Source organism: Bos grunniens, chromosome 10 (assembly GCF_055505025.1).
Source record: "Bos grunniens cultivar Pamir isolate PY7600 chromosome 10, Bosgru_T2T1.0, whole genome shotgun sequence".
Taxonomy (NCBI): Eukaryota; Metazoa; Chordata; class Mammalia; order Artiodactyla; family Bovidae; genus Bos; species Bos grunniens.
In genome coordinates this window covers 73,183,811-73,193,568 of record NC_141174.1, presented here as the reverse complement: position 1 = coordinate 73,193,568, position 9,758 = coordinate 73,183,811, and the positions used below count along the sequence as shown (strand labels likewise).

The 9,758-nt window shown below is 39.6% G+C and overlaps 1 long non-coding RNA gene across 1 annotated transcript; it reads right to left on the bottom strand.

The window, feature by feature from the left end:
• Positions 1–491: 491 nt before the first annotated feature.
• LOC147364819 (uncharacterized) lies at positions 492–2,891 on the bottom strand. The gene is made up of 2 exons (XR_015133560.1): positions 2,758–2,891; positions 492–1,481 (listed from the first exon to the last, which is right to left on the bottom strand). It is a non-coding gene; the product is annotated as an uncharacterized LOC147364819 (long non-coding RNA).
• Between the last annotated feature and the right edge of the window lie 6,867 nt (positions 2,892–9,758).

Sequence of the window (9,758 nt, the reverse complement as noted above, 5' to 3'; positions counted from 1 at the left end):
CATCTAGAATCTTAAGAACCTGTAGACAAATTCCCAAGAATGATCTATTCTTATAGTGAAGAAAAAAAATCCACTGTGATGTAGAGAGAAAGGTCAACTTAATGCCCTAATGGATAGAAGTTAAGGGTTAGTAGAAAATATTTCTTGATTAAATTACTTCAAACATTTCTCCTATGTATCATTTTTTGGGAATATAGTATGTTTAAAATTTCCTTCACAATTAAAGTAATGACTATTGAGTAGAAGACCAAGGCAGACTCTCCATTAACCTGGTTGACAAAGCAACGAAGTTAGGAAATCTGTGCAATAAAGTCACAACTCCATAACCAAGGTGTAATCACTATTTGATTATTGAGGATTTGGTAGATTACCTTAATCATAGTCAAAGTACTTCATAAGAGCTAAACTTACAGTGATAAAACTGTAAAATATTCTAATGTCACATTATAAATGGATTACAATTTTGTGATGAATTAGACTATAAACAAATACCCAGTCATGACAGGAAACACTTTATTAACCTTCAATAATTCAGAGGCCTTAATAATGCCACCATACTGTAGGACTATGCTTCAGAGCCTTCACTTCGAACCATGAAAACCTTGACATTTGCATTTTATGGTTATTTGGACACAGTTACAGTCTTAACATAGATTATAAAGTAAATTATTAATAGGCAGAAATTAGATACCTGATATGCTTCCTCTATTTTCCAGGAAATAAGATTCTTTGTAATTTTACATTATTGGTAGATAGACAGGTGGACAGATGAAGGTTGAGTCTTTCCCTCATTATTTTATGAGTACTTCCCAAACTCTATCACATCCTGATACAAGTAATAATCTTCAAATAGCACCCTGGAAAAATGGAGGAGGCTGCTGGGCTCTGACCTATCAATGCCTCTTCCTGCTGACTCAAAGGTAAGAGACCTACATCTCTGCTCACCTAGAACCTATCTGTGGCTCTCTAATAGCGAAGCTCTAGAGATTGTTGGGTTTTGGTAACCTCTCCTGTGGTCCTCTATCATGAAAACATGTTCTTCCAGCATCCCTATCCTCACTGAACTCAGCATCTCTAGGGGATAGAAAGGAGATGAGCAGCCTCACAGAAAGGAGGATTTGGCATGCATTCTTGAATGGAGTGAGCAGAAACACTCATTTGTAGGCAGTGGCAGCTGTGGTCCTCAGGGAATTTTGCTGACAGTATGAGAGTGGGGCATGATGTCACAGGAACCCTGGCTTGGTCAGATCAGCATGGTGTCCAAGGCAGCTGATCTGTTCATCCAGATTGAAAAGATTTCTTCTCCTGCTGCTCTCCCACCCTCCCCTTCTCCCTACCAGTCTGAGTGATAATTGTAAAGCCATGCAGTTTCTTTCAGAAGTAGGCCATGGGAGCTAGGGCTGGGCGTTTTTATTGCTGGCATGTTGCAATTATCACCGAGGATGGCTCTGATGACAGCATAATACATGTGGTGTTTTGTGCTAAAAAAAAAAAAAAAAAATTAATGCCAGTGGCTTAAAGAGAAAAACTTCCCAGTGATTCAAGCACAGTTTCAATATAACATATGATCTGTATGGGACCAAATTCATGGTCACCTTTTTTCACCATCAAGACTCTTCCTACAAAATAGTCTATAGATCTAGCCCTTGGGAGGCCATGAAAGATATTCAGAAACTTAAGATCTCAACAGAGTGGCAAGGGGATATTTTATACAGGGCCTGTGTTAGAGTTCAGAATTTAAATTTATCTAAACCTGAGAGGAAGATGTTAGCCTCAGAATAGGATTTTAAGAAAGTTTAAATCTTATGTCTATCACTTACCATCTGAGTAACTTGGCAAATTTTAGTTAACTTCTCTTACCCTCACTGTAAACAATATATATAGCAATATCTATTTTATGGGCTTCCTAGGTGGCTCAGTGGTAAAGAATCTGCCTGCTAATGTAAGAAATGCAGGTTCAGTTCCTAGATTGGGAAGATCCCCTGGAGAAGGAAATAGCAATCTACTCTTGCCTGGGAAATACCATGAACAGAGGAGTCTGGCAGGCTACAGTCCATGGGGTTGCAAAGAGACACAACTGAGCGACTAAACAACGGCATCCACTTTATAGACTTGTTAGAATTACATGACTAAATGTAAGTAAAATACTTTGCACAAAGCCTGACCCAATGAAAATGTTGCATAAATAGTAGTTGTTGCTGATGCTATATTTGTAGTTATTATTACATTTACCACTCTTATTTCAGGAAGGGAGCTCAGAAGAAAATTATTATTCATAGTTGCTACATATTTCTTAGTAATGAACAAGTCACATGACTATCATAGAGACAATTAGAATCATGATACCAGTCATAACCTATTCAAAATCTTAATATGTCACAGAAGGGAGAAGTTTGAACAAACCATCCCAAACAAGAAGCAGAAAATTTGGAACATACACCCCTGCACCAGAGCAATCCATAAACTCAAAAATTTCTTCAAGGCACCACGAAGCGTAAGGTAAGTATCCATTTGCTGGATAACTTAAAAATGAATATAATATATATTTAATGTTGGCATTTTTATACCAAAGGCTATAGCTTAAATTTTTGTATTATTGAACCGTCTAAAAAAAGTTAACTTTTCATATTTTATGGCTATTTTTATTTATTTAACCATGAACTGCTAACCTGAAAAGGCTTTGCCTTATTCATTATTCAACATTAAGTAGCTATTTTTCACTTTGATGTAAGTTACTAATTTATAGACTGCTTTTACCTTAAGTCATCTGGTGACAAAGCACTGTTCCAGAAGTATATTTTGAAGATAAGCAGCTTAAAGCAGGAGAATATTTAAGGCAGCTTGATGTTTCCTCAATAATTCATCAAAAGAAAACAATGAAAAGGAAGTTACTGTTGGGCAGGAAAAATAGCCTCTTCACAGTCATATTCAGCTGTTAAGTTTTCATTAAGTAGTGTGTTTTACACAATTGCATTAAGAAATCATTGTATTTCTGCAACTAAACTGACAATGAATAAAGTCCTTGGTGTGCTGGCTGTTATAAAGGATAGACTCCAAATTATTTGGAAATGACAGAGCAACTGTTTTCCTGTTAAAAGATTCAGAGAACATCCACTCAAGATAAGAGTACATGAAACCAAGAGACCAGGTCTACATTATGCCTCCAAATTAGCACTTATTGTAAAATGGGGCTTTCAGGAGTTTCCATTCTATTATTAATTTTTCTTCCCATTCCTCTCCTTCTTCACTGAGGCAAAAACATTGAGGCCAAAAAAAAAAAAAAAAAAAAAACCTCATCGTCTCCAGTCTCATCATCACAGTAAATATCAGGTGGTTAACAGTGGAGGTTCAGCAAGTCAATCTGGCCGAGTTCAAATCCTGGCTTAGCCACTTTCCAGCTGTGTGACCTTGGCCAAGTGATTTATTTGTCTGTACTTTGTTTTTCAATACTGGAAAATGAAAGTTACAAGCTAGTGAACGTACGTGCAGTTTGGGGTTATTATAAGAAATAAATGGGTCTATATGTATATGTTAGATGTTACTACAGATGGGAAGACTGAAGCTCTGAGTTACAGGATTTGTGTTAAGTTTCCTCAGTTAGTCAGCAATGGACTCCAGTCTCCTCACTCCAGTTCACGACACCATTTTCCACCAGTGAACAGCACAGTGGTAGTAGGCATAGTTCCTCTCTGCTTAAACAGCATCCATTCCTCCTTCTTCTAGTATAGCAAATTAAGCTTCCTTTAGAAACTCATCTGATCCCCACTCTAAGTTCATGTGTCTCACTTTGGTTTGGGGGCAGCAAAGGATTACCACTCAAGCCAAGCCTGGACAGTCAGAGCATTCCATCCTGGCCACGTGGTTTGGTTCAGGAAGGGACATGTGACTCCAGGTTAATGAGATGCCATCAAAGGGAGAGAGAAGCCCTTGTCCAATAGATGTGACTATTAAGATAAAAGCCCAGAGCCCTTGGTAATCATCTTGCCTTGAAGAGGGTAAAGCCTGAGTGAAAAAGAAGCCAACAGAGGGAAAGATAATAAATGGAGAGAGAAATATTCCTAGTGACATCATTTGACACTTGGATCAAGTCACATCTGAATATCAGGAAGATCTATCCTGGGGTATTTCATTTAGTCAGTGAATAAACTGGCTGTTTTCACTCTCACTGAGAAAGTTCTGACTTACACAGACATTTAAAATATAATCACATTGCTGTAGCCTCGGGAACAAACTTGAGTATTTTCTTGTACTCTGAAATAAATCCTCTTGCTACAATGCAGAGAGTAAATTCAACAGTCCTCCCAAATTGATGACATTGCATTATTATCTTGGTAAGATGGCCAGCATGGACAGTTGCATAGGGAGCACTCTGGACCCTGATCTGAGTTGGAATCCCTGCCCTTCCACAGGTTAGTCCCTTCTCCTTCACAGGTTATTTAACCTCCCAAACCTTAATGTCCTACATGACTAAACTTACTGCTAGGGTTCAGTGAGATGACACATGCAAAATACTAAACATTAAGAACGATCATAATAAAGATGACAAATGCTTACTGCTGTGTGCTGCACTCTATTGTGCACTTTCTAGATGCTAACTTCCTGACTCCTCATAACAGCCTTGTGTGGTAAGGGTTCCATTCCTTGTTTTGCAATTGAGGAAACTAGAGACAGAGAGGTTAGGTCATTTGCACCAAGTTAGCTTCTGGTCATGTGCACCATTGGTGGCTCAGCAGTAAAGAGTCTGCCTGCCAACATAAATGACATGGGTTTGATCCCTGAGTCAAGGAGACCCCTGGACAAGGAAATGGCAACTCACTCCAGTATGCTTGCCTGGGAAATCCCATGGACAGAGGAGCTTGGAGGGCTACAGTTCATGGGGTCACCAAGAAAATATTTTTAAAATCTACAAGCACATCACTACTAAGAGAAAAATAACATAAATAAGTAAAAGTGCCTTACTAATGGTCATGTGCTTTAGAATAAAGCTTTAACAGCTTTCATATACATTGTCCCCTCTTACCTTTTCATTTTCTTGGTGAAAATGAGAGTTTTTGGTGATACAAGAATAGGAATGAAAAATTTGAGTTGTTTTATTATTGTTGTTGTTGTTGTCACAAAGTTTTATATAAGAAGGGCTTCCCTGGTGGCTCAAATGGTAAACAACCGGCCTAAAATGCAGGAGACATGGGTTTGACCCCTGGATTGTAAATATCCCCTGGAGTAGGAAATAGCAACCTACTTTAGTATTCTTGCCTGGAGAATTCCATGGACAGAGGAGCCTGGTAGGCTATAGTCCATGGGGTCACAAAGAGTCAGAAATGACTAAGTGATGTATAAACTCATTGCCAAAAATAAATCCGACAATACAAAAGGGCATAAAGAGTAAAAGATAACATGCATAATCCTACCACTGAGTGTTGAGATTTTCAAACATTTCTGTATACATTTTGACTCACTGCCAAAAAAGATTATCATGTCTTGTAGACTGCTTTTATCAAGATATTCTTAACATCTTACAATACTAGAATAATAGACCTAGTTTAATATTTTTAATTCCTTTATAGTATCCTACTATGTAAAAGTACTTGACTCAATCAATTCTTTACTGAGGATGGACATTTAGACTGTTTTTAACATTTTTTTGTAATGAATAACTCATCTATACATCTTTCAGCACTTGTTTGATGATTTTCTTAGGAGGTTAATCCCAGATTCTGGATTTAAGAGATTTTGCACTTTTAAACTCCTGGGTTAACTGCAGCGGAGTTACCTTTCAGAAAGGTTTTCAGGGAATAGAATTACTTTTCCCTTTTCATAGACAATGGCATAGAGAGAAGCAATGGCTTGCTGAAGATGATTCAATCACTCACTGATGTACTTACATGTGTCGTTGTTGTTCAGTCTCAGTCATGTTCAACTCTTGCGACCCCATGGACTGTAGCCCGCCAGGCTCCTCTTTCCATGGGATTTTCCAGGCAAGATTCCTGGAGTGGGGTGCCATTTCCTTCTCTTGACTCAGGGATCAAACCCACGTCTCCTGCATTGGCAGGCAAATTCTTTACCACTGAGCTACCAGGGAAGCACTTATATATCCATCTGTTAAAAACTTGAGATGTTTCAGAGCTGGCGATACCTACTGAAATCACTTCATCTAAGTCTATTATAGGCAAATTGAAGAAGGAAGGTGTGTAACCTCTGGATTAGAGGGCTTCTCTCTTCAGCCCTTCCTTGAATTGGAGGCTGGTGTGTGCAACTTGACATGGAGCCATCCTGCCACTCCAGTGCTATAAGCTCTAGATTTTTTTTTTTTTTAATTGGGTCTATATTTTTATGGTAACCAGTCCCTTCCACCACAATTTTAACCAACCTCACCATGTACACCAGAGTCAGGATGCAGGCAGGATCTCAGATCTGGTATCTTTAAAGCAAACCAAAAACCAAAATCTGTTTTTAAGGTAGAAATGGTTCTCATTAAGTCTCATCAAGATCTAGGTTTAAGAGATGCGTTTAGACATTTTCCTCCTTGAATCATGTGTAGTTAGTTCCAGGCCCTCCCTGATGACCACTAGGCGTCAGACTTTCCCATCTCTCCTCCAACTGTGCTGCTTACCCAGTATTTAACTCATTTGCTCAGAGTCATTAGCTCTTACCTAAGAGGGCTCCTTTGTCATCACATGAACAGGGTCATTATGAGGCAGAATCCTAACAGATTTCAACAGGACTTATTAAATGTGACTGTCCTAGCTGCTGGCTTTTCAACAGAGTTCTTCATTGTGAAGCCCAAGCCTTAAACTAGAAGAAGTAGAAAAAAGACCGGTAACCAGGCTTTTCACTGGCCAACTGAAGCCACAGAATGCCACTGCTTTTCACTACATAGGTATCTGCACCCTTGATGCCAATAGGATGATGGTGTATTCTGAGTACCACCCCTCATTCATCTTAAAGGTGACAAAATGCCAAAGCAGACAATAGCAGGCTTGAATTCTGTATGCAAAGCGGGTTGCAGTGTAACAGTTTATCATCAACCATGCATTTATTCAATGTCCAGGCTCACAGGGCACTGCACTTGAAGTCCAGAAAAGAGCATTTCATCCAGCCAGTCATTCGATTATTCAACAAGCAGTTGTTAAACTCTTCCCAGGGGTTGAGGTCCCAGTGATGAAGAATATAACGTGGGGTAAACACACCCAGAGGACAACCTGTATAACAACAAAACCTACTACAGGCTGTGTCATCCCTCCTGTGTTAGAAGAGGCTGCAGAGGTAGGATTAAAGCTATGGCCCTGTCTCCTAGCCAAAGTAGCTCTCCCCTGGCAACCTTGAAGGGTCTTAAGTCTTAGCCTCAGAACCTCCTCAATTCCTTTACTCCCTACCTGACAGCATCCCTAAGAGGCAGAAAGAGAAAAACCTTTATCTCAGACATGAGGGAACGGAAACAGAAAAGTGGAAGAGGTTTTCTCAAATAATGTAGATGGACAAAGGCCAAACCAGCATTCTGGGCTCTGTGGTCTCACAGGAGACCAATGAAAATGATTTTCAGTCGAGACATACTTTACAGCAAAATGTACAATGTCTTGCAGAGAGGGGCTCTTCTCTTTGTATTTGGAATATTATAAATTTCTCTTACTATTAGGAAACTAAGCAAGGAGATCAAACCAGTCAGTCCTAAAGAAAATCAACTCTGAACATTCATTGGAAGGACTGATGCTGAAGCTAAAGCTCCAATACTTTGGCCACCTGATGTGAATTACCGACTCATTGGAAAAGACCTTAATGCTGGGAAAGATCGAACACAGGAGGAGAAGTGGACGAAGAGGATGAGACAGTTGGATGGCATCACAGAGTCAATGGACATGAATTTGAGCAAGCTCTAGGAGATGGTGAAGGAAAGGGAAGCCTGGTGTGCTGCAGTCCATGGGGTCGCAAAGAGTCGGACATGACTGAGAGACTGAACAACAAAAATCAGGAAGCTGAATGAAAACAGAAAGCTTCATTTTGTGAATTAGTTTTCTTGAAACACAACATCCTGCCTACAATGTCTCCAAGGAGAGAACACTCTTATCCTGAAGACTTCCTCTTACCTTCCTTTCCTGAAGGAAGATGGACTATTCCTTAACAGGCACTGACTCACCTGGGCAGATGCAGCAGTGATTTCCTGCAGCATATGTCAGCCTTTGCAGAGCTACTCAGACCAAAACAGCAGCCCAGTCCCTGGAGCTGACATTCATTTAGATCTCTTTTAATTTGCCCCCAAATCATCATTACCAGAGTGTGTCTCCCAAATAACTGAGAACTCCCCACTTGTTTATCTTGAACTCTGCTTAGCACTTCTAGAATGAAAAATAGTATATTTATATATCACTATAAAATAATGAGACATACCTATTACCCACAATAAACACACATTTTCTCCTAATAACTCAGAATTACTCTTTTTTCCCCTGCACTTTGCTTTGAATTAGTAAAAACAAACAAAAAAAAGTATTATTTTCAAAACAAACAAACATGATCACAGCAAGGACAATAAAACACACCATCAGCATCTTTACAGACTGTAGTCCTTTTCAATTTCCATTGCCAGGCTCTGAACAACCCCATTACTTCCTAAAAAAGGCTTAGAGTGGCTCTAAGGGCCACTTTTTTTCTTTTTGCTTTCTGTAGCTCCTAAGAAGGGATGTGACAGCACAGATTCACATATCCACCCCAATGCCAGGGCAGGGCCTCACCTACCAGCCCTGCATCCAGCCTGCTGGCTCCCTCAGGTCAGTGCAGCTCTCACCATGTGAGTCATCTGAAAAATTGAACTGGGCAGCTCAGCCCTTGAACAGTCATTCCACTCCCATGAAGATATTTTCTGAATAAGCACTCAGCAACCACACTAGCTTCAGTTACAAAGCAAGATATGGGTATTTCCTTTAGGGCCAGGGTAAAGAATGGCTTTCTATGGCACAGGAAGAGGGCAGTCCTAAAGTCAGGTAGGTACTTTAAAAATGTGAGCACTGAGCTAGTCATACTCTTTAGCTTCTCATCTAAAAACCACATATTTCCCAGGAATGATGGAAGGTCTGGAGGTGGAACATGCACCCCTATTAGGGACATGAAGAGCTGGACTAGGAACAGAGTTTCCAGAACATACTCCCTACATCTCCTATACCTTTCCCACTTCCGTTAAGAAGGTAAGAGTGGGAGTCTGTGAATCTACTGGATATCCAGAATCAACTGACTATTGCCTGCCTTAGCTTATTGGTTCCCCATGACTTTACAAGATTCAAAACCTGAACATTTCACTACAATTAACTAATAAGAGTAGTTCATTGAATAAAAGAAATAAATTTTTTATGACAGCTCTTTAATTGTTATCGGGTAATGTTTATTGAGATTTTCTCTAGGTGTTCAGGGAAGTATATTACTTTATTCTGGTTTTCAACAAACATACACATAACTGTACTCAGTATAGCTCTGTGCTCAGCACCATAGGAATAAAAAGAATCCTGGTCTATGGGGAGACCAGTCTAGTATGGGATACATTGCACTGTTTGTACATTAAATAATCATAAAAATGATAAGTACACTACATTATTGGTACTATATATCTACCCTCTAAAACAATACCCAAACACAAACAGTAAGGTGAAACAGAAAGTATGAGATTATATGTATATAAAGTGTTACTCGTCTCTCAGTCACGTCCGACTCTGCGACCCCATGGACTGTAGGCCACCAGCAGGAATACTGGAGTGGATCGTCTCCAAGGGATC